Consider the following 24,711-nt stretch of genomic DNA (forward strand, 5'->3'; position numbering starts at 1 on the left):
GCTTAGCTTGTTTCCTTGACCTAGATGACAAACCTGTATGCTGCGCTGGAAAATGATTAGTGTATCACCACGTCAATGCGATGGGAGGCGACTGCGTTTGGGCGTAATCTGATCGTAAATGTACCACTAATTATTATCACACAGGAGCTGAACAAGCAAAATAAATCATTAAAGTAGTTACACTGCTCACTAATAAAAATTCTCCTCCGGTTTCACTGGTACAGCGTGTTCGTTTAGATGGTGAAAGTACGTTCCTTTTTTTTCTGTGTAGGTGTCATGTAAATGAAAGATACCATAATGTGTTATTACATTGTAAATGATGTATATCAATGACTATTAAAGGGGTATTCCCATCTAACACATGTATGGCATATCCACAGTCTCACCTAGGGAACCCTTGACTATTGAGAGAATGGGGTTCCTGTGACCTCCTTAGCTGATTTACATTTATATATCTGTGTAATTAGTATTAATGTGTGCCCTCTATACATAGATGAGCAGCATCTCCCAGGCACCGCTGATCTCTCCTGGAGTAACCTCTGCCAGGAGGGGTAGGCAGAGGGGCTGTTTATTGTAGCAGACTGTGACTAGCTAGTAATATGGGGGCATTATAGCTGGAAATGGGAGGAATTTTGGCTAGGTTTTAAGGGCACACTGTGTATGTGACTGTACAGGTGAAACTCTAAAAATTAAAATATCGTGCAACTTTGCACGATATTCTAATTTTTTGAGTTTCACCTGTATGTGGGCCCTCACTGGCTGGAAATGTATGGGACTGGCACTAATTGGGGGACATACTGTTAGTTGCACTATGTAGAGGCAAACTGTGTCAAGCTGTACAGGGGACGCATTGTAGCTGGCACTGCATGGGAGTACACTACGATTTGCAGTCTGTGGTGTCCCACTGTGACTGACAGTAGGTTTAAAGGGAACCTGTCACCTCCAAACACCATCCCAAGCTGCCAGCAGTACCTGAGAGTACCCAGCAGCATGTTTCCGAAGATAATTTTCTTCCTGAAGGCCGATGCGGCTAAAGCTCAGAGAACGTTCTTTTATCCCCTGCCGGGGCTCTTCTCTAGACATGCTTGAAGTCAAGGGTGCAGCGGCCTCCTTGCTTCAAGTCAAGATAACTACGCCCCCTTCCCTGCCCCTTCGCTGTGACTGACAGCCGGCAGTTCGGCTGCCTTTGCCGAACTCTCTGCATTAGCCCTGTCAGTCACAGAAAAGGGGCAGGGAAGGGGGCGTAGTTATCTTGACTTGAAGCAAGGAGGTCGCTGTCCCCTTGACTTTAAGCATGACTAGAGAAGAGCGCCGGCAGGGGATAAAATAAAGTTTTCTGAGCTTTAGCTGCATCGGCCTTCAGGAAGAAAATTATCGTCGGAAACATGCTGCTGGCTACTGTCAGGTACTGCTAGTGGCTTGGGATGGTTTTTGGAGGTGACAGGTTCCCTTTAATGGCTTTTTAGGAATTAATGTATGAGAACAAAAGTAAACCAGCTCCATGACACTCCAAAACTCCGGCAGCTCAAACCCTGCTCCAGTCCATCGTGGATAAGTACAAACAATCCAATGCCAGGAATGAAAATTGAAAGCTTTTTTTTAATGCATATTAAAATGTTAAAATGTCCATGGACATTACGCGTTTCGGACGCAGTTTGCCTCCTTAATCATAGTGTGAGTACAGTCAATAAACGGACATAGAAAGCACCAACATAATCTCACACAAGGTTTTGTTTGATTAATAATGATGGTATCCATGGTGCTTTCTAATAGAGTTTTCTGTTTGATGAGCCCATATATGGTACACTATTGTACTTTTTAATATTTGTATATGCGACCATACAATTTGGTACATTTTTACATGCTGTGGTCGCTATATGTGTTTTTTAGTGATTATCACAAAATACTATTGAACCTGTAGAGGTCAGATTACTCAGTAGCCATGTTGTTTCAAGTTGAATGTACCTGAGACATTTTTCACCCTTTTGTTTGGTTTTAGATTGAATAATATGTCCCGGATCTGCCTTGTCTTGCCTAATGGTTGTACCACCCCGAAAATCAGTGGGTGGGGGAGATAATCAATATAATATATTCTAGAAGGGATTGGTGCCTACAACTTTTAATTAAATTGAAAGAACCCTGAGACTTTTATAAAGTCATCCAGGATAAGGTAGTAACAAAAAGTCTGTATCCATGCTGTCATCTTCAATGGACTAGGGATCTTCATATCTTTGATTATATTTATTAAAATAAATGTCTCACAATAATAACACGATTAAGGGTTCTCCACTTTCCTCTGCGTCTAATTTATCTGGTGAATGGGAAAAACCCAAAATGCATCATAATTGTGAGACATTTTATTTGAATAAATATAATCCCATTTCCTTTTCATTTGACATTGAGAGCACTGATAAAGATGTTCTTTTACTACCTTGGGTCTCATGCAAATGACCGTGTATATTTTGTGGTCCATAAACCGCGGATCAAAAAAACACGGATTCCAGCCATGTGCATGCCTCGTTTTCCTAATACCAGTGATAATGTTCTTTAAAATAACACTAAACCTGTTGCTACTCCCCAAAAAGGGAAACTTTTTGGACTGCTTGTTAAAAACAATAAGCCATTGCTTCTTCTGGAACCATGTGTTTATAAATACTTTCCCATTACTTAGGGTCCATTCAGAAGTCCATAGTGGCGCCGCACATCACCGGCACTTAATAGATCATTCCTATTCTTGTCCGCAGCTGTGGACAAGAATAGGAAATGCTCTATGGTTCGGGGCCGCAGACCGGAAATGCGGATGCGGACAGCACACTGTGTGCTGTCCGCATCTTTTCCGGCCCCATTGAAAATGAATAGGTCCGCACCCGTTCTGCATAATTGCAGAACGGATCTGGACCCATTCAACGGACGTCTGAATGTACCCTAATGCTGTCTTGGCATTAAAGAGCTTGAAGGGGGTTGGATACAGTCCTAGGAGACCCCAGAGTGTCATACACGACTTTTCAGGCAACTGGGGCACTTTTGATTCGGATCTAATTTATGCTGACCCATTAGAATTTGATGGCTAAATTGTATCTATCTATCTATCTATCTATCTATGTGAGAGACAATGCATTTCCATTTATGTATCATATAAAGGCAGATACGTTTCTTTAGATGGCATTAACAAATGAAACGGTTTATCTCTACATGGTGTAGGAGATGTGGTTTCATGGGTGTCAACTTGTGGTGATCTGCAGCTGCTACATAACATAGATAACTATCAAGGGTTTGGTATATTACTTGCTTTGCAATTTTATGTACTGATCCTGGGACGACTACACTGGGAGATGGTTATATTTCTATAATTATTAAACTGCACCCAAAGGGGATTATTTTTTCCCCTGAGGGTCACTTTAAATAATTGCTGGACTGCCACTGAAAAATAAGTCAGAAGACCAGATGCAGGTTGCTGAATAGTGGATGAAATGAGTCATGTTGGAAAATTTCTACAAGTGTTCTAGATAGATATTTCAAATGAGTTAATATACCTTATTTTATGTTCAATCGCTTTTTATTAATTTTCATAAAAGGAAAGTGCAAAACATGAGGCCTTGCAGGACAAATCTTAATGGAACAAAAAATCAATTACAATACAGGGCATAACAAGACACAGCCTCCCTCGCCACCACAAATCCCTTAATTATTCCTAGACAGAGTATTGCAAAAGTCATCAATCACCTATTATTACATGGTCATCAGTGGTCTATGGGTGCAAAAAGGTGGTATCATGGCCACAAAATTTCTCATATTTTATGGGTCAATCTTTAGAGAGAATGGACAGGGGGAGATCCTAACAATTAAACAACTAAGAGAAAACAGCAAAAATAAAAGAGGAGAAGAAATGCAGAAAGAAGAGAGAAGAGGAAAAAAGGGGACAGGGAATGGAAAGAGAGGAATAGAGAGATATTAAAGATAAGGGTAATAGTCCAATATTGACTTGGAGAGAAAAATACAATGAAAATTAATTATATCCTTGGGAAAATAAGGTTGGGAGGTCCAGTGAATTTTTGTAGGAATGTTTCATTGTTACCTCAAGTCTCTGCAGACAGTTCCTCAATCCAGAATAGGTGGGACATCTCTAGTTGTTATTCTGGTAGAGAGGGAATATGAGTCATACCTCGATGGCGTGGTAAGACATATTGTGCTGCGGAAAAATTTAAGTGGATCTCTTTTCTGTGCACCAATGGACCCTAGGAGTAATGACAATAACACTATTTGTGGGAAGCTATTGACTCTCTTCCGAGTAATATGACATAAGGTGGAAATAAAATCCCATCCCAGACCAGTGTTATCTCAGCACAACCCCACCATACATAGTGCATGGTACCTCTCCATGTACCATAGTGCCAGCAGGACAGAGGAGTATATCTTGTGCATACACTGCATGACTCAGTACCACTGGGTCAATATTTTATAGTTCTTTCCTGGGTGGAGCAAACTTTGTTAATCTCATGCATAAGATAAATATTTTACGCTTGTCTAAAGTGGAAATTGCTATATCTAACTCCTGTTCTCAGGAGTATGGTTTAACCCCTTAAGGACACGGCCATATTTCACCTTAAGGACCAGGCCATTTCAAATCTGACCAGTGTCACTTTATGGGGTAATAACTTATCCAGGCCCTTCTGAGATTGTTTTTCATCACATATTGTACTTCATGACACTGGTAAAATGGAGTAAAAAATAATAATTTTTATTAATAAAAAAATACCAAATTTACCAAACATTTGGAAAAATTAACACATTTCCAAATTTCAATTTCTCTACTTTTATAATAAATAGTAATACCTCCAAAAATAGTTATTATTTTACATTCCCCATATGTCTACTTCATGTTTGGATCATTTTGGGAATGCCATTTTATTTTTTGGGGACGTTACAAGGCTGAAGTCACAGTTGGGGGCTGAAGTCACTTTGTGAGGCTTACATAATAGAAACCAGCCAAAAATGACCCCATTTTACAAACTACACCCCTCAAGGTATTCAAAACTGATTTTTCAAACTTTGTTAACCCTTTAGGTGTTCCACAAGAATTAATGAAAAATAGAGATAACATGTCATAATTAAAAATTTTGGGCAGATTTTCCATTTAAATCCATTTTTTCCAGTTACAAAGCAAAGGTTAACAGCCAAACAAAACTCAATATTTATGGCCCTGATTCTGTAGTTTACAGAAACACCCCATATGTGGTCGTAAACTGCTGTATGTTTTCTTTTCTTCTTTTTATACTTTATTAATTTTATAAAAAACACTTTTTTAAAACTTTTTTTTACTTTACTTTATTTCTGACATTCACTTTTGGGGGTCTGATCCCCTCTGCAATGCATTACAATACATCTGTATTGTAATGCATTGCCTGTTAGTGTATTACACAGAGTACTACACTAACAGGTTGCCTAGGAGACACAGCCTGAGGCTGGATCTCCTCGGCTCCTGTAGAAGGCAGTTCCTGAGGTCGTGCAAGGCACGGCATCGGGCTGCCTTCTGAGACATGAAGTCCCGGCCACAGCAGCGCGGGGACACGATGCGCTCCCTCAAACACAAACCCCTTCTATGCCATGTCAGCGGCATAGAAGGGGTTAATCCGCAGCAATCGCCGATACGGGGGGATCACAGGACCCCCCTCGGCATTGACCCAGGGTGCCTACTGATTGATTTCAGCAGGCACCCAGTTCCGATGACCGCCCGCCGCGCGGCGGTGATCGGCAAATACACAGGGTGTACAGGTACGGCCTGTGTCCTTAAGTACCGGGACAGCAGGGCGTACCTGTATGCCCTGTGTCCATAAGAGGTTAAGGTTTGTTACTAGAAGGTTGTATATCAGGGCAGTCATGTGCATAGGCAGAGACTCCAAAAGGAAAGTCCCTTGAATGGTGTAGGGAGTAACTGGAGGGAGGACTGCTCCCTGCAGGAGTTAATATGTGAGCTATAGTCCAAACAGGAAGAGTTGGATGCCTGGTTCAAATCTCATTGCATGAGTACTAATTTGGATGCCTTCAAGGTTCTCATTCTTTCAAATCATAACAGTCTTTTTTTTATCGTATCAAGTGAGATCGCTAAAGTTGTATTCCAGCTTAGTACTCCTCTCGATTGGTCATTAATGTCAGATTGTTGGGGGCCCAACACCCAGCAAACATATCTATCAGCTATTTACAGAAGCCGCTGTCAACCAAAACTAAACAGTGGACGAAGCTGGAAGCAGAAGTCCCATCCATTGGTTAGTGCCAGTACTGGCTTACTGCAGCTCAGCTGCCATTCACTTGAGAATAACAAGATTAGGTCATCAGTATCTAAAAGCCGGAATACCCCCTGCAAAGGTGCATTCCCATAAGGAGTTGGTAACTGAGCAAATACAATTTGGAAAAGTCAGAAGGAATATGGACGTCCAAATATTTCATGGTAACAGACTGCCATTTAAATAGAAAATTATCAGTTGCATGTGCTATACCTCTTCTGGGGTAAGATAAATATTAAGGACCTCAGTTTTAGTATAATTAACCATAAGGTTTGTTAATCTCCCAAATGTCTCAAATTCTTGTATACAGGGGAACTCGAAAAATTAGAATATTGTGCAAAGTTCATTTATTTCAGTAATGCAACTTAAAAGGTGAAACTAACATATGAGATAGACTCATTACATGCAAAGTAAGATATGTCAAGCCTTTAGTTGTTATAATTTGGATGATTATGGCTTACAGCTTATGAAACCCCAAAGTCACAATTTTGAGGTACCATTTGCTCAAAATTCAAATTTTAAGCTGCATTAATGCAATTCCTTCTAATTTGCATTACTGAAATAAATGGACTTTTGGACGATATTATAATTTTTCGAGTTTCACCTGTGAGTTAAAAGAAATGCAAAGTTGTAAGATATATAGCAAAAGATCATTTGCATACAATAAAGATTTATAGCCTGATCTATACTCAAACCATGTATATTGGCATTCTGCTTCACTGCAGATACAAAGTGTACCATGACATATAAAAAGGGGCATACCTCCCTAATGTGGTTAGTTATTAATATGGGTGCAAAAAATGCCTTGATTTGGACGCATGCAATGGGGGATGTACAAACCGGATTCCAAAAAAGTTGGGACACTAAACAAATTGTGAATAAAAACTAAATGCAATGATGTGGAGATGTCAAATGTTAATATTTTATTTGCAATAGAACGTAGATGACAGATCAAACGTTTAATCCGAGTAAATGTATCATTTTAAAGGAAAAATACGTTGATTCAAAATTTCACGGTGTCAACAAATCCCCAAAAAGTTGGGACAAGTAGCAATAAGAGGCTGGAAAAAGTAAATTTGAGCATAACGAAGAGCTGGAAGACCAATTAACACTAATTAGGTCAATTGGCAACATGATTGGGTATAAAAAGAGCTTCTCAGAGTGGCAGTGTCTCTCAGAAGCCAAGATGGGTAGAGGATCACCAATTCCCACAATGTTGCGCAGAAAGATAGTGGAGCAATATCAGAGAGGTGTTACCCAGCGAAAAATTGCAAAGACTTTGCATCTATCATCATCAACTGTGCATAACATCATCCGAAGATTCAGAGAATCTGGAACAATCTCTGTGCGTAAGGGTCAAGGCCGTAAAACCATACTGGATGCATCAATCACAACATCATGGCTGCGTAGGTGAAGGATCCGTGTACTGAAATGGCCAATCTGCAGTCCAGATCTTTCACCTATAGAGAACATTTGGCGCATCATAAAGAGGAAGGTGCAACAAAGAAGGCCCAAGACGATTGAACAGTTAGAGGCCTGTATTAGACAAGAATGGGAGAGCATTCCTATTTCTAAACTTGAGAAACTGGTATCCTCGGTCCCCAGACGTCTGTTGAGTGTTGTAAGAAGAAGGGGAGATGCCACACAGTGGTGAAAATGGCCTTGTCCCAACTTTTTGGGGATTTGTTGACACCATGAAATTCTGATTCAACATATTTTTCCCTTAAAATGGTACATTTTCTCAGTTTAAGCTTTTGTTCCGTGATATATGTTCTATTCTGAATAAAATATTAGAAGTTGGCACCTCCACATCATTGCATTCAGTTTTTATTCACGATTTGTATAGTGTCCCAACTTTTTTGGAATCCGGTTTGTACCATATTTTATTACCCTATAAACTAGCCATAGTTACATGATCACATAGAATAGTAAATAAGCTATACTAATCCTGTCAAAGGTGTAAGGCCACATTCAAATGTGGTGGATACCTGGTGGATTTTCAGTGCTGACTGTGCATCAAATATCAGCAGTAAAGCACAGTACAATTCATGTGGATAGATTTTTTCAAACCCATGTAGTTTTACTGTGAATTCTACAATACAAGAATAAAATAGGTTCCACTGAATAGTGATAAAATACATATACAGACATATACATGTCACATACAGAGTTAAAAAAAAAAAAAAACACAAAACTTGTAATCAAAGTGTAGGCTCCTTGCCGGCCAACACCCAATTTTGAATGCAAAGAGAGAGGTAGTCACAGAAATCTTTCTTACAGACATCTTCCTTGGAGCTTAAAGCTCAGTGTCATGTATCTATCCTTAATACCATCTAGTTAGCCACTACACTACAGTAAAAAGGGAATAATTAAAGGGAAAGGAGAAAATAACAAAAAATAGTTTTTTAACACACATGTTCAAACCCTGTAGAAAAAAATAGTGTGGATTTTAAGGCTTACTATTTTGTTATCAGATTTCACTTACTGAAATGCAGTGGGTTAAATCTGCAACAAAATGGGCTGCAAAACAGGGTAACAGGGTTCTACAAAAATAAAAATGATTAAGGTGTCATGGACGCAGCCATATTGCGGCACCAAAACATTCCAGATATCAGAATGGGGCACACTGTAGCATACATTTGGCACAGTTTAGTAGACATATTAGTCTCTTATCTCTTCCTTACAGCACCTCTTGGCTTACTTGAAATGTATAAAATTGTGTACAGCATTATTAAATCTGACGCATTTTACAACTCTTCGTAGTCATGCCTCATTCTATAGACACTTAAAAAAACTGTCCAGAAAGGCATAAAATGTGTTGAAAACACAAAAGCCATGCATGCCAGTTTTTTTGGTGCAATTCTAGTCAATTCTGGCACATTTAGCTTAGTAAAACCTGCATGCAGTCTATTCTTCTAAATCAGGGATGGCCAACCTGAGGCTCTCCAGCTTTTGCAAAACTACAACACCCAGCATGCCGAGACTACCTACAGCTATCAGCCTACAGCAGTGCATGGTGTGAGTTGTAGTTTTACAACCGCTGAAGAGCCGCAGGTTGGCCATGCCTGTTCTAAATTGTTATGAGAAAAAGAAATATAATTTAGAAATGAACTTAATGACCCCATCCTGTATTACTTCTTTAAAATAGCTCCTCTCTTCCTAGGTCTTCAGGCACTTTAAGGCCCCCAACCTCTGGAATGCTGAAGCTCTTATCTTTTGCCAATTCCTATATTCATAATTAACTTTGAGTCCATTTATAAAGATGTTTTCTTATAAAAAGCATTTCACCAGAACAATTTAACCCCTCGGTAACAACGGATTTTGATTTTAGTTAAAATTATTTTAAAAGATTTTGAAAATATGAAAGCCTCCATCTTTGGAAAACATATATCATATTTTTCCTTCATTTGGCTTCTTGCCCCGTTGGTGCCATCTGCAGTGCCTAGCGTTTATCGCCTTCTTGCATCCACTATTGCTTCATTCAGTGCTGAGATGTTGGCAGTGTAGATAAAAGCAGAATAAGCTTGTGTTGTAGGAAAGGTAATCTACTTTCTATGTATTTTCTTGTTGTGGGATTCTAACAGACTAACAAGTGTTCATGATAGATGTAATTATCACAGCTTTTAAGAAGCCTCTCAGGTGAACTGAAGCAGTGCACTGAAGCCAAAAAGTACATGCATGCTGAAATCTAGCGCTTAGATGGTAAGTGCCATAGCTTAGGGCTCCTGTGAAAGGTTTATTATGCTGCCATGCTTTATTCACTTGGCTTACTCATAGAACTAAGCTACAGCTTGAAACTTATTTTTCGAGATTTGTTATGATTTCGAGGGTTACACAAATTAAAGAAAAACAGATACTTAATCCAGGGAAAATTAGAAGAAAGTTCAATTACATCTGTCAATCAACGCATTAAAAGCTTTCTTTGTGTATATTTTACATGGTGCACATTGACACCAATGTGGTGCTAAAAACCATAGTCTCTTAAAGTTTATACAGTTTAGCCACATTATATTGACAATTTCATTTCACATTGAGCGTTGAAAACACTCCATACCTCACCCATCCTTCTACCCCCTCTTCCACTACTCAACCAGGAACCTGAGGTGAAGGGTTATTGAGATCAGAGGCCCCTAATATTTTGTAGATCACAAGCCATTTTACATTTTATGGTGTTTAGCCCAACTGAATATTAAAAGTAAAAAAGTCTATGATGGTTTGAGATATGAACAAACAGTAGCAGCAATTGAAAAAAGTTGTGTAGCCACAATCAGGGAGATCTAGTGCCATATGTGGCTCTGAGTCACTGGTTGGGAAACCCTAATTAAAGACATTTTGAGCTCAATGCAGGGATTATTGCTCAGACATTGTTCAGTTCTAATTTACCAATATAAATGTTTTTTTTTTCCCATTTAAGCAGACCATGTGTTATAACAGTTATGTCATGGAAAGCAATTAAAAAGCAGACTGTAGTATCTAGTATTTAACCCCTTAACACATAATGCCACACATGCAAGGCATTACGTGCAGGGAATAGTGATCGGCCGGAACGATTCGTGAACGCGATGTCGCGAACGCTATCAAATGTTCGCGAACCACAAGTTCACGGCGGGCCCTATTCACTTTAATGGCAGGTGAACCTGAAAAACCTTCAGGTCATATTTGCAGCCACCAAATACTTACTAGAAGTGCACAAATCATCCCACAACATGGACAGTGACATACCAGAGGGAGATCAATGGCAAAAATTCCCACAAAAAATATATATTTTAATCAGGGACCATTTTTATGCATCTTAAAGGGGAACTGTCAAAAATGTGCCCTGCTGGAGCCTAGAAATTTTTTATTTTAGACCAGGGGAGTACAGGCCTCAAACATTAGGCATTCACCGGACAAAAAACATCAAGTGATTATGTGGCTGGGGGTATATTAGACGGTCAATGGATATCAATTTTACTGCAGGCCAGTGGACTACAGGCCCCAAAAATTATGCATTCACCGTACAGAAAAGAACAATTGATAATGTGGCTGGAGGTACATTAGGCGGTCACCATATAACAACTTTACTGTTGGCCAGTTAGATTACAGGCCCCAAAAATTATGCATTCACCGTACAGAAAAGATCAAGTTATTATGTAGCTGGAGGTATATTAGACGGTTGATGGATATCAATTTTACTGCAGGCCAGTGGACTACAGGCCCCAAAAAATATTAATTCACCGGAGAGAAAACATCAAGTGATTATGTGGCTGGAGGTATATTAGACAGTCATTGGATATAAATTTTACTGCAGGTCAGTGGAGTACAGGCCCCAAACATTATGCATTCACCGGACAGAAAATATCAAGTGATTATGTGGCTGGAGGTACATTAGGCGGTCACCGTATAACAATTTTACTGTTGGCCAGTCATAATACAGGCCCCAAAAATTATGTATTCAACATACATAAAAGATCAAGTGATTATGTGGCTGGAGGTATATTAGACGGTCATTGGATATCAATTTTACTGCAGGCCAGTACAAATACATGTCAAATACATACAGTGGGGGAAATAATTATTTGACCCCTCACTGATTTTGTAAGTTTGTCCAATGACAAAGAAATGAAAAGTCTCAGAACAGTATCATTTCAATGGTAGGTTTATTGTAACAGTGGCAGATAGCACATCAAAAGGAAAATCGAAAAAATAACTTTAAATAAAAGATAGCAACTGATTTGCATTTCATTGAGTGAAATAAGTATTTGAACCCCTACCAACCATTAAGAGTTCTGGCTCCCACAGAGTGGTTAGACACTTCTACTCAATTAGTCACCCTCATTAAGGACACCTGTCTTAACTAGTCACCTGTATAAAAGACACCTGTCCACAGAATCAATCAATCAAGCAGACTCCAAACTCTCCAACATGGGAAAGACCAAAGAGCTGTCCAAGGATGTCAGAGACAAAATTGTAGACCTGCACAAGGCTGGAATGGGCTACAAAACCATTAGCAAGAAGCTGGGAGAGAAGGTGACAACTGTTGGTGCGATTGTTCGAAAATGGAAGGAGCACAAAATGACCATCAATCGACCTCGCTCTGGGGCTCCACGCAAGATCTCACCTCGTGGGGTGTCAATGGTTCTGAGAAAGGTGAAAAAGCATCCTAGAACTACACGGGAGGAGTTAGTTAATGACCTCAAATTAGCAGGGACCACAGTCACCAAGAAAACCATTGGAAACACATTACACCGCAATGGATTAAAATCCTGCAGGGCTCGCAAGGTCCCCCTGCTCAGGAAGGCACATGTGCAGGCCCGTCTGAAGTTTGCCAATGAACACCTGAATGATTCAGAGAGTGACTGGGAGAAGGTGCTGTGGTCTGATGAGACCAAAATAGAGCTCTTTGGCATTAACTCAACTCGCTGTGTTTGGAGGAAGAAAAATGCTGCCTATGACCCCCAAAACACCGTCCCCACCGTCAAGCATGGGGGTGGAAACATTTTGCTTTGGGGGTGTTTTTCTGCTAAGGGCACAGGACAACTTATTCGCATAAACGGGAAAATGGACGGAGCCATGTATCGTGAAATCCTGAGCGACAACCTCCTTCCCTCTGCCAGGAAACTGAAAATGGGTCGTGGATGGGTGTTCCAGCACGACAATGACCCAAAACATACAGCAAAGGCAACAAAGGAGTGGCTCAAGAAGAAGCACATTAAGGTCATGGAGTGGCCTAGTCAGTCTCCGGACCTTAATCCAATCGAAAACCTATGGAGGGAGCTCAAGCTCAGAGTTGCACAGAGACAGCCTCGAAACCTTAGGGATTTAGAGATGATCTGCAAAGAGGAGTGGACCAACATTCCTCCTAAAATGTGCGCAAACTTGGTCATCAATTACAAGAAACGTTTGACCTCTGTGCTTGCAAACAAGGGTTTTTCCACCAAGTATTAAGTCTTTTTTTGTTAGAGGGTTCAAATACTTATTTCACTCAATGAAATGCAAATCAGTTGCTATCTTTTATTTAAAGTTATTTTTTCGATTTTCCTTTTGATGTGCTATCTGCCACTGTTACAATAAACCTACCATTGAAATGATACTGTTCTGAGACTTTTCATTTCTTTGTCATTGGACAAACTTACAAAATCAGTGAGGGGTCAAATAATTATTTCCCCCACTGTATGTTTAAAAGAACAAAAAAAATACTAAATTGGATTAACAACATGGCTAACGAAATCCCCCCTCTTGAAAAAAAAACAAATGATAATAGTTTAAATTCGATAACACATGGTTGTCACAGGTATTGAATTCCTCCGTGGCCCCAAATATTAGGCATTCACCGGACAGAAAAGGCCTTTTATGCCACTGCATTTACATAAGACAGGGACCATTATTTGTTCTGGGTTGTGGCGGATATGTGTCGGCTGGCATGAGGAAATTCAATTAAACGTGGTCATCACAGGTGTTGAATTCCTCCGAGATCCATGCCTCATTCATTTTTAGAAATGTGAGATAGTCCCCACTGTCGTGAGCTAGGCGAGTGCGCTTATCGGTCACGATCCCCCCTGCTGCGCTGAATGTCCTTTCAAACAGGACACTCGACGTGGGGCAAGGCAAGAGTTCCATGGCAAATTGTGCCACCTCTGGCAACAGGTCAAACCTGCAGACCCAGTAGTCAAGGGGTTCTTTGCTTCTCAGAGTGTCCACATCGGCCGTTAACCCGATGTAGTCGGACACCTGTCCGTCTAGGCGTTCCCTGAGGCTGGATCTGGAGAGAGGCTGTCAATGGGTTGGCTGCAAGAATGATCTCATATTCTGTGACCAACACATCTTCAAACCGCCCTCTTCTTGCATGCACTGTAGGATTGGTACCCGCAACTGTTTCTCTGTGGGTGGAAATTCCTCTGCCAGCACCTGCAACAGCAGAATGCAGCATTTCTCAAAGCAAGGCCTGAAAATGCTGCATTCTGACAGCCATCTGTGATGCTGGTAACATGTCCACAATTTTGTGTTTGTACCAGGTGTCTAAGTACGTTGCCACCCAGTACTGGTCCTTGCCCTTTAAGCTTTTTATACGGGGGTCCCTCTTCAAACACTGGAGCATGAAGGCCCCCATTTGCTCTAAATTGAGGATGGTGCCTTCTCCCCCAGGCACCATCCTCCTCTGACTCCTCTTCAGTCTCCTGCTGACTTGTCTCAGATGGAGTAGCTCTCCCTGGGAATTCATTCAGCATTGCGACATCCTCATCTTCCTGATCCTGCTCCTCAACGGCTTGATCAATGACACGACACAATGCGTGCTCCAGGAAGAGAGCCTAAGGTACGATGTCACTGATGGCGCCCTGACTGCGACATCAAATGGGCGCAGAAGTCTGCATGCGTCGCTCATGAGCAGCCACTGGCGTGGGGAAAAAAAAACAATCTCCCCAGAACCTGTCCTGCCGCAGAGTTAACGGCACGTTTCTGCTGGAGCAGCCTACCCTGTTTCCCCGAAAATAAGACAGTGTCTCATATTAATTTTTGCTTCAAAAGATGCGCTAGGTCTTATTTTCAGGGGATGTCTTATTTTTCCATGAAGAAAAATACGGTACACATTTATTGTTGAACAAATAAAAAGGAAATCAGGGTGGGGAGGGGGATCACTTAAAATGGCACAGGGTGATCAGAGAAGGGAATAAAAATGTCACAGGGGTATCAGGGTGGGGAGGGGGATCACTTAAAATGACACAGGGGGACTCAAAATGGTACAGGAGAATCAGAGGGGTGGGATTACTATAGCATTTTAGTACCCCCTTCTGATCCTCCTGTTTTCATTTTGATTCCCCCCTCTGATCACCCTGTGTCATTTTAATTACCGTTTTTAGTCTCCCCCCCCATCTTCACCAGACATCCCCCACCTTCCATCAGATATTCCCCCCCTACCTGTCACCCCGTCCCCTGTGTGTCCGTGCCAGCCAAGTTGTGAGACTCCATCAGGGCAGAGCGAGCAGCGGGCGGAAGAAGGCGGCAGCTTGTCCTGGCTGCGGCCAATCAGTGAGCTCCTTACATTCTGGGGTGGCTTGCTTTATAATCGGGGAGGCATTATGTCCGGCCGATGTTTTATAATCGGGGAGTCATTATGTTCGGCGGATGCTTTATAATCGGGGAGGCATTACGGTATGTTCGGCGGATGCTTTATAATCTGGGAGGCATTACGGTATGTTCGGCCGATGCTTTATAATCGGGGAGGCCTTATTTTCGGGGGATGCTTTATTATCGGGGAGGCCTTATTTTCGGGGGGATGCCTTATATTTATAGCGATAGGCAAAACTAGAGGTAGGTCTTATTTTCGGGGGATGTCTTATTTTCGGGGAAACACGGTATCAAGTATATACAAGGTGGAGTTCCAGCGCATCGGGCAGTCACAAATCAGACGTCTGAGGGGCAGGTTGTGTCGCCTCTGAACGTCAGCAAGGCGAGCAATGGCTGTGTAAGATCTTCTAAAATGGGCAGAGATTTTCCTGGACTCCGGGTATCACGGTCGGCGTGGCTATCACATACATGACACAGAGGGAGGGAACGAGGAAGGCCCTGCCCAAGTGAGATGGAAGATGGTGACCCCTGACTCACCTGGCGGCTGGCACCTGGCTGCCCGGACGTCCCTAGACGGGTTCCTCACCCGTACGCCGATCACGTGCCTAAAGCCCTGGCTTTCCCTGAGCTGAGCCCTAGGTAGTGAACAGGGCGATGGGAACACTAGTCCGCACCACTAACTCTAAGGGAAAACACCAAGGGGAGGACAGACAACACAGACTCAACATATATTCCCAGGTGGGCGACAACAAGAGACAACAATAAGCCAAACAGGGATCCGGAGGGAAGCACACAGGAACAACAACCAGGATTAACCACTCCAGTGGGTCAGTATAGATGTCCAGGCAGGAAGCTCTATAACTGGCAACTAAAGAAGTGTGAGGGGAGAATATAAGGAGGTAGGGAGTGGCAGACAAGAAACTACGGATCCCTGAGAGAGACAAAAAGGATAGCAAGGCAAACACAGAAAACAATAACTAAGAAACACTGTGATCTTTAGATATAGAGCGCGCAGCCACCTGCTGCGACTTCCTGACCCCGGGTATAACGGAGTCAGACGTGGCTCTTGATACCCTCGTGACAGTACCCCCCCTTTCACGAGGGGCCTCCGGACACTCAGGACCAGGTCTCTCCGGATGAGAGGCATGGAAAGTCTGAATTAACCTGTTGGCGTTTACCTCTGACGCTGGAACCCACATTCTTTCCTCGGGACCGTAACCCCTCCAATGCACCAGATACTGAAGAGAGCGGCGGACCCGACGAGAATCAACAATTCTGGCTATTTGAAACTCCAGATTACCATCCACAATAACAGGAGGAGGTGGCAGCAGTAATGGTTCTAGAGGTGGAACATACTTCTTGAGTAACGATTTATGGAAGACGTTATGGATCTTAAAAGTCTGAGGTAGCTCCAGGCGAAAAGCCACAGGGTTAATGACGGCTACTATTTTATAGGGACCAATGAACCTAGGACCCAGTTTCCAAGAGGGAACCTTCAACTTAATATTCCTAGTAGACAACCACACATAGTCATTCACTCCTAGGTCCGGACCTGGCGACCGTTTCTTATCGGCCATGCATTTATATTTACCACTCATCTTTTTCAAGTTAACTTGCACCTTCTGCCATACCGATGAAAGAGATGAAGAAAACCTTTCCTCTTCGGGAACCCCAGAAGACCCCCCCTCTTTGAAAGTACAAAATTGGGGATGAAAACCGTATGCACCAAGGAATAGTGACTTGCCAGTGGACTCCTGATAATGATTATTTATGGCAAACTCAGCTAACGGTAAATATGATGACCACAACTCTTGGTTTTCAGACACAAAACACCTTAAATATGTTTCTAGGTTTTGGTTGGTACGCTCAGTCTGTCCATTCGACTGAGGATGGAAAGCTGAGGAAAAGGACAAGTGAACCCCCAAACGGGAACAAAAAGCTTTCCAAAACTTAGAAATAAACTGGGTTCCCCGATCCGAAACCACATCGGAAGGGACCCCGTGAAGCTTCACGATTTCACTGATAAACACCTGAGCGAGAGTTTTAGCATTAGGAAGTGCGGGTAGCGCAATAAAGTGTACCATTTTGCTAAACCTGTCTACTACTACCAAGATAACTGTTTTACCCGCCGACAACGGTAAGTCAGTGATGAAATCCATTGACAGATGTGTGCATGGCCTATTGGGGATGAAAAGTGGCAATAAAGACCCTGCTGGACGTGTATGAGAGACTTTCGCGCGTGCACAAGTAGAACAAGTAGACACGAAATCCATTACATCCTGACGCAACCTTGGCCACCAAAAACGACGAGATAAAAGCTCCAAGGTTGCTTTACTACCCGGGTGTCCAGCAAGTGCCGAATTATGATGTTCTTTTAATAATTCAAGACGCAGGTTTAACGGTACAAACAATTTCTCTGAGGGGCAAGAGGCCGGGGCGTCCCCCTGAGCCTCTAACACCTTTCCCTCTAGAACAGAGTGTACAGCAGAGACAACCACTCCTCTTTGTAAAATAGGTACCGGATCACAAACATTACCCCCTCCAGGGAAACTACGAGATAATGCGTCTGCCTTGGTATTTTTTGCCCCAGGACGATAGGTGATTACAAAGTTAAATCTGGTAAAGAATAGCGACCACCTAGCTTGTCTAGGGGTGAGACGTTTAGCCGATTCTAGGTACAGAAGGTTCTTGTGATCCGTAATCACCGTGACGGGGTGGATTGCTCCCTCTAAGAAGGTACGCCACTCTTCAAGCGCCAGTTTAATCGCCAACAGTTCCCTATTTCCAATATCATAATTCTTCTCCGCAGAAGATAATTTTTTGGAAAAGAAAGCGCAAGGACGCCATTTGCCAGGAGACGGACCCTGAGACAATACAGCTCCCACTCCCACCTCTGACTCATCTACCTCGACAATAAAAGGCTGGGAGACATCAGGTTGAATTAGAACAGGTGCCGAGGTAAACCTCTCCTTTAGAGAGGAAAATGCATCTTTAGCGGCGTCAGACCATTTGGAAAAATCCGTCCCCTTCCTAGTCATGTCGGTAAGAGGTTTAACGATCACTGAATCATTTTTAATGAACTTTCTATAGAAATTAGCGAAACCCAAAAACCGTTGTAGGGCTTTAAGGTTCTCAGGAAGATCCCAATCTAAAATTGCCTGGACCTTCCCAGGATCCATGCGGAAACCTGACGCAGATAATAGATATCCCAGGAACTGTAATTCCTGAACAGCGAAGACACATTTTTCAATTTTCGCATATATTTTATTCGTCCGTAGGACCTGCAGTACTTGCCTGACATGCACCTCATGTGTTTTCAGATCAGCCGAATAAATTAAGATATCATCTAGGTATATGACTACAAACCTGCCGATGAGATGACTAAAAATATCATTCACGAAATGTTGGAAGACAGCAGGGGCATTGGTCAGACCGAAAGGCATAACTAGATTTTCATAATGCCCCTCAGGGGTGTTAAAAGCTGTCTTCCACTCATCCCCTTCCCTGATACGAATCAGATTGTAGGCCCCCCTAAGATCAAGTTTGGAGAACCACTTAGCACCCGCAATCTGATTAAAAAGGTCAGGAATGAGAGGAAGAGGGTATGGGTCACGGATGGTTATCTGGTTTAACTCACGGAAATCTAAGCAAGGACGCAGGCCCCCATCTTTCTTTTTAACAAAGAAAAACCCTGCAGCCACGGGTGAAGAAGAGGGTCTGATGTGTCCCTTAGCCAGACTCTCGGAGATATAATCTTTCATGGCTTGTCTCTCGGGACCCGAAAGATTATACAACCTGGACTTGGGTAATTTTGCCCCGGGAATCAGGTTAACCGGGCAATCATAAGGACGATGAGGTGGTAGTTTCTGACAACCCTCTTCAGAAAAAACGTCCTCAAAGTCCGAAATAAATGTAGGTAGGGAAGCTATGGAGGCGATTAAGCAATTGTTATTTAAGCAATTCACTCTGCAATGCTCACTCCACTCCAATATCTCCCTGGCCTGCCAATCCACCACTGGATTGTGCGCTACCAACCAGGGAAGACCCAATACCACCGGAGAGGGAAGGCCCTCCAGAACGTAACATGCAAGACACTCATTATGGTGGTCCCCTACCCGAAGGTGTAAATTACGAACAATGTGGGTGAGGTTTCTCTGAGACAGAGGAGCAGAATCTATAGCGAATACGGGAATAGGTCTCTGCAGCGTACAGAGAGACAAACCCATAGTGCGGGCAAAATGGGCATCAATCAAGTTTACCCCTGCTCCACTGTCTAGAAAAACAGAAATAGACTCCGTCTTAACACCAAAAACAATGACCGCTGGTAACACAAATTGAGATGTTCGTATGGAGGAAACGTATACCCCCCGGCTGACATCCTCCGCACAGCCCGGGGTTAGTAGTTCCGACGGTCTTTTGTTTTTGAGAAAGGAGGGACAGACATTAATGAAATGACCCCTCCCCCCACAGAAAAAACAAGCCCCCCCCCCTACGGCGAACCTCGGGAGGACGGACCTGACGAGAAGTTCCGCCTAGCTGCATAGGCTCATCTAAGTCAGTACAGGCTGACTGTTGCTTGGGAGAGGTAACCAATTGCTCCGGAATTTTCGATCTCTCCCTAAGACGTCTATCTATTCTGATAGAGAGGGACATAACAGCATTAAGGGAAAGGGGGGTCTCATACAGCGCCAGTGCATCCTTAACCCTTTCAGATAACCCAGAGCAGAACTGACTCCTGAGAGCCGGGTCGTTCCACTGAGTATCCGTAGCCCACCTACGGAACTCTGAGCAATATTCCTCTGCTGACCGATCTCCCTGTAGGAGTCTCCGTAACTTCGACTCAGCCAGGGCGACTCGGTCAGGGTCATCATATATGAGACCCAAAGCCCCAAAAAATCCCTCCACTGACCGAAGAGCCTGAGAACCAGGGGGTAACGAGAACGCCCAGGATTGCGGATCCCCCTGAAGCAGGGAAATGACAATCCCTACCCGCTGTTCTTCATGACCTGAGGAGTAAGGGCGCAACTTAAAATATAATTTGCAGGCCTCACGGAACGTCACAAATTTGTCCCTTCCCCCAGAAAATCTGTCGGGAAGAGCAACCTTGGGTTCAGTGACAACCTGGTTACCCATAGCAACCGCTGGGGGTGCGGTCTGCTGCATTTGCTGCTGTTGTTGGAGAACAGACGCCTTCAATCCTGCCACCTCCAAAGACAGGCTTTGAAGCTGTTCTGCCAAGGCATCAATAGGATCCATATTGGATTCTAAGTAGAGAGAGAGAAAAAAAAAAACAATTAAAAAAAAAAAAAATTTTATTTTTTTATTTTTATTTTTTTCTCAAAAAGTAAGGGCCAGTTATAATATCACGGTCGGCGTGGCTATCACATACGTGACACAGAGGGAGGGAACGAGGAAGGCCCTGACCAAGTGAGAGGGAAGATGGTGACCCCTGACTCACCTGGCGGCTGGCACCTGGCTGCCCTGACGTCCCTAGACGGGTTCCTCACCCGTACGCCGATCACGTGCCTAAAGCCCTGGCTTTCCCTGAGCTGAGCCCTAGGTAGTGAACAGGGCGATGGGAACACTAGTCCGCACCACTAACTCTAAGGGAAAACACCAAGGGGAGGACAGACAACACAGACTCAACATATATTCCCAGGTGGGCGACAACAAGAGACAACAATAAGCCAAACAGGGATCCGGAGGGAAGCACACAGGAACAACAACCAGGATTAACCACTCCCGTGGGTCAGTATAGATGTCCAGGCAGGAAGCTCTATAACTGGCAACTAAAGAAGTGTGAGGGGAGAATATAAGGAGGTAGGGAGTGGCAGACAAGAAACAGCTGAGGAGGAGAAGCTACGGATCCCTGAGAGAGACAAAAAGGATAGCAAGGCAAACACAGAAAACAATAACTAAGAAACACCGTGATCTTTAGATATAGAGCGCGCAGCCACCCGCTGCGACTTCCTGACCCCGGGTATAACGGAGTCAGACGTGGCTCTTGATACCCTCGTGACACCGGGTTATTTGGACCCCGGGGTATTTGGCAAGACATCCGCAAGACATCCTGGACCCGGGGTATTTGGCAACAAATCGCTGCACGACTAAGTTCAGGACGTGTGTCATTTTGCCCTGCTTCAGCGCGCTCAGCAGATTGGCACTGTTGTCACACACCACTTTACCAACTGTCAAATTGAGTGGGGTTAGTCACTGATTTGCCTGTGACCACAGAGCTGAAAGCAGTGCAAGACTGGTGTGGCTCTTGGCTTCCAGGCACAACAGTCGCAGCACAGCATGGCAACGTCTCACCTGGCACGTCGAATAGGTTCTGGGGACCTGGGGGGTGCAGTGGAAGAGGCGGTAGCAGTGGAAAAGGAGGAGTCAGCTGAGGAGGAGACGGATGATGGAGTAGGAGGAGGAGAAGAAGAAGAGGCAGGCCTGTATGCAATCCGTGGCGGTAACACCAAATGTACACTGGTGCCACAGGTTGCATGTTTGATAGCCGTCAGAAGGTTCACCCAGTGGGCAGTAAAAGTTATGAACCTGTCCTGCCCGTGTTTGCTAGACCATGTGTCTGTGGTCAGATGTATCTTGGCACCGACACTGTGTGCCAGAGATACATTCACTTGCTGCTGAACATGACCATATAGCTCTGGGATGCCCTTCTGGGAGAAATATTTCCCTCCGGGGACCTTCCATTGCGGTGTGCCAATGGCCACCAATTTTCTAAAGGCCTCTGAGTCCACCAGTTTATATGGCAGTAGTTGGCGGGCTAGCAGTTCCGACAAGCCGGCGGTCAGCCTTTGGGCAAGAGGGTTATCCGGCGTCATCAACTTTTTAAGTTCGAACATTTGGGCAACGGAAGCCTGCCTTTTGCCAGATGAACAGGACAATGGCACGGTGGAAGGTGGAGTGTTGGACAAATGGGAGGAGAGAGGAAAAGGAGAAGAGGCAGGACGTGGAGCACCGGGAGTGTGGCTTTGTGGGTTCTGACGGTGTTGCTCCCACTGGACTCTGTGATGGGAGGCCAGGTGCCTTCTTAAGGCGGTCATCCCTAGGTGAGTGTTGGGCTTATCGCAACTTATGCGTTGACAGCACAGGCTGCAGATGGCAACACTATTGTCAGCAGCGGACACGTTAAAAAAAGCCCACACTGCGGAGCCATGTGTCGGCATCCAGGGAGCGCCAGATGTGACCGTGCATGGTGGATAGCTCGCTCCAGATACATTAGCAGTCTGCTTTTTGCCTCCTGTGCACTGCGAGTTCTGCCTGCTTCTCCTCCTTCTCCTCCCTATCTGCCTCTCTAGCTCTCCCTCTGAACTCCCCTCCTCTTCCTCTCTTGTGGGCACCCACGAGACGTCCATTGACACGTCATCATCGTCACCTTCACCACCACTGACATTAGAGATCTCGGAGTAGGCAGTAACAGCGGGGACCACCCTCCTTGGGCTGATCTGGGTACTGTCGTGGGACCGCTGGATGGCGGCCGTTGATACCTCCTCTTCCTAATCCGTTGCCAAGAATGGATGTGCATCGGTAGGGTCTGGGAATGGATGGGAAAATAATTCATCTGACTAGAGTGGAGAGGCTATGGTGGTGGTGGTGGAGTCTTTGGGGTGCACACAGCTGAGAGTGAGGAGGGTGCTGATACAGAGGATGAAGATGGTGCAGAAGCGGAAGGCTGAGTGAGCCACTCAACCAACTCTGGTGCAGTCTTTGACGTAATTACACGCACCTTCTCCAACTTCCCACTTAGGCTCCGGCCTTGATTCACCTGCCCGACCCCTACCACCCCTGCAGAATGGCCTGCCTCTTCATCTGCCTGTCATTTTCAAAATGACCCTGTGGCAAAGTCCCTATAGAAGAGCAGTATTTGTGGAAGCAGGTATATCGCAGGCCTCAATCAATATTTTGTGGAAGCCGGTATATCAATCCACTCTATCAGTATTTTGTGGAAAAAGGTATATAGAACCCAATAATGAGTATTTGCTGGAAGCTGGCAAATCAAACCCCTTAATAAATATTTGGTGGAAGCTGGTGTATCGCAGGCCTCAATCAATATTTGGTGGAAGCCGGTATATCAATACCCTATATCAGTATTTTGTAGAAACAGGTATATAGAACCCAATAATGAAGTACTTGCTGGAAGTCGGTAAATCAAACCCCTTAATTGATATTTGGTGCAAGCTGGTGTATCGCAGGCCTTAATCAATATTTTGTGGAAGCCGGTATATCAATACCCTGTATTAGTATTTTGTGGAAACAGGTATATAGAACCCAATAATGAGTATTTGCTGGAAGCTGGTAAATCAAACCCCTTAATAGATATTTGGTGGAATCTGGTGTATCGCAGGCCTCAATCAATATTTGGTGGAAGCTGGTGTATCGCAGGGCTCAATCAATATTTGGTGGAAGCCAGTATATCAATACTCTGTATCAGTATTTTGTGGAAACAGGTATACAGAACCCAATAATGAGAATTTGCTGGAAGTCGCCAAATCAAACACCTTAATCAATATTTGGTGGAAGCTGGTGTATCGCAGGCCTCAATCTATATTTGGTGGAAGCCGGTGTATCACACCCCTCAATCAGTATTTTGGGGAAGCAGGTATATCGCACCCCTTAATCAGTTTTTTTGGGGGAAACAGGTATATCACACCAGTTGCAATTAGTTATTCGAATAACGTTTGTCCCTCTATATAGCTGCGGTATCTCAGCAGAACCGCACACAACTGCTGCACAATACAAATGCATTATAATATACTTTCTATGTTAGAAGGTATATTATAGGTATATTACACCCCTCAATCAGGTTTTTTTGGGGAGGCAACAGGTATATAACACCAGTTGCAATCAGTTATTCCAATAGCGTTTGTCCCTCTATCTAGCTGTGGTATCTCAGCAGAACCGCACACAACTGCTGCACAATACAAATGCACTATAATATACTTTCTATGTTAGAAGGTATATTATAGGTATATCGCACCCCTTAATCAGTTTTTTTGGGGGCAACAGGTATATCACACCAGTTGCAATTACTTATTCCAATAGCGTTTGTCCCTCTATCTAGCTGCAGTATCTCAGCAGAACCGCACACAACTGCTGCACATTACAAATGCACTATAATATACTTTCTATGTTAGAAGGTATATTATAAGTATATCACACCCCTCTATCAGTTTTTTTTTCTGGGGCAACAGATATATCACACCAGTTGCAATTAGTTATTCGAATAGCATTTGTCCCTCTATATAACTGCTGTATCTCAGCAGAACCGCACACAACTACTGCACAATACAAATGCACTAAAATATACTTTCTATGTTAGAAGGTATATTATAGGTATATCACACCCCACAATCAGTTTTTTTGGGGGGGCAAC

The 24,711-nt window shown here is 43.5% G+C and overlaps 1 long non-coding RNA gene across 1 annotated transcript; it reads right to left on the bottom strand.

Moving 5' to 3' along the window:
* Positions 1-1,205: 1,205 nt before the first annotated feature.
* On the bottom strand, positions 1,206-24,431 carry LOC120991365. Its single transcript, XR_005776642.1, has 3 exons — positions 24,420-24,431; positions 11,845-11,850; positions 1,206-1,347 (listed from the first exon to the last, which is right to left on the bottom strand). It is a non-coding gene; the product is annotated as an uncharacterized LOC120991365 (long non-coding RNA).
* Positions 24,432-24,711: the final 280 nt, after the last annotated feature.

This window comes from Bufo bufo, chromosome 2 (genome assembly GCF_905171765.1).
Source record: "Bufo bufo chromosome 2, aBufBuf1.1, whole genome shotgun sequence".
Taxonomy (NCBI): domain Eukaryota; kingdom Metazoa; phylum Chordata; class Amphibia; order Anura; family Bufonidae; genus Bufo; species Bufo bufo.